At 45.5% G+C, this 851-nt stretch overlaps 2 long non-coding RNA genes across 2 annotated transcripts in view; one reads left to right on the top strand and one right to left on the bottom strand.

Moving 5' to 3' along the window:
* LOC106817773 overlaps window positions 1-780 on the top strand; it is a 9,722-nt gene extending 8,942 nt beyond the window's left edge. The window contains exon 4 of the long non-coding RNA XR_001395101.1: window positions 570-780. This is a non-coding gene — a long non-coding RNA (uncharacterized LOC106817773). The remainder of the gene's footprint in view (window positions 1-569) is intronic.
* Window positions 1-851, bottom strand: part of LOC106817774 — a 9,630-nt gene that overhangs the window by 4,419 nt on the left and 4,360 nt on the right. The window lies entirely within an intron of this gene.

The following is an 851-nucleotide window of genomic DNA, read 5'->3' on the forward strand; positions in this document are numbered from 1 at the left end:
TCGCATGGCTGTTACGATGTTGTTGCTCTGTACACACGGCTGTTACGATGTTGTTGTTCTGTACACGCGGCTGTTACGATGTTGTTGCTCTGTACACACGGCTGTTACGATGTTGCTGCTCTGTACACACGGCTGTTACGATGTTGTTGTTCTGTACACGCGGCTGTTACGATGTTGTTGCTCTGTACACACGGCTGTTACGATGTTGTTGCTCTGTACACATGGCTGTTACGTTGTTGCTGCTCTGCACACACGGCTGTTACGATGTTGTTGCTCTGTTATTATAAATATTGTATATATTATTATAGGTGTAGTGATATAATTTTATGAACCAATATTTTAAGTGATATCTGTCTTACCACGGGACATATCTGTCTTACCACGGGACATATATTATTATAGACTAGTTGTAGTGATATAATTTTCATAATATCATGTAATATATCATCAATTTCAGCGTTATACTGCCTGGTGATATCATGTTTGCAAAACTTATTTTAATTGTAACGTTGTAAATACTATTTTTGCATTAAACCTATTATCTATCTATCTATCTGTTCGCACGGCAGGCTACGATGCGGCCCGTAACTCACGGCGCTACGAGACGGCTATCCCGGTGAGAACGAGCCAGGTGGTGTTACGTATCCCGCCTCCGCCGAGCTACGTCGACGCTACGGCAGCTGCCGCCAAGCAGACGACATCGGCAGAGGAAGAAGCAGGGCGCGCATGCGCAGTACACGCCAATGAGGAAGTCAGCACGATAACGGCACTATAGCTGTATGTGCGTGCGTGCGTTCATTTTGTTGCGCGTGCATGTGTGCGTGCGAGCGTGCGTACATTTTGTTGCGCGT

The sequence above is a fragment of the Priapulus caudatus genome, unplaced genomic scaffold (genome assembly GCF_000485595.1).
Source record: "Priapulus caudatus unplaced genomic scaffold, Priapulus_caudatus-5.0.1 Scaffold1859, whole genome shotgun sequence".
Taxonomy (NCBI): domain Eukaryota; kingdom Metazoa; phylum Priapulida; class Priapulimorpha; order Priapulimorphida; family Priapulidae; genus Priapulus; species Priapulus caudatus.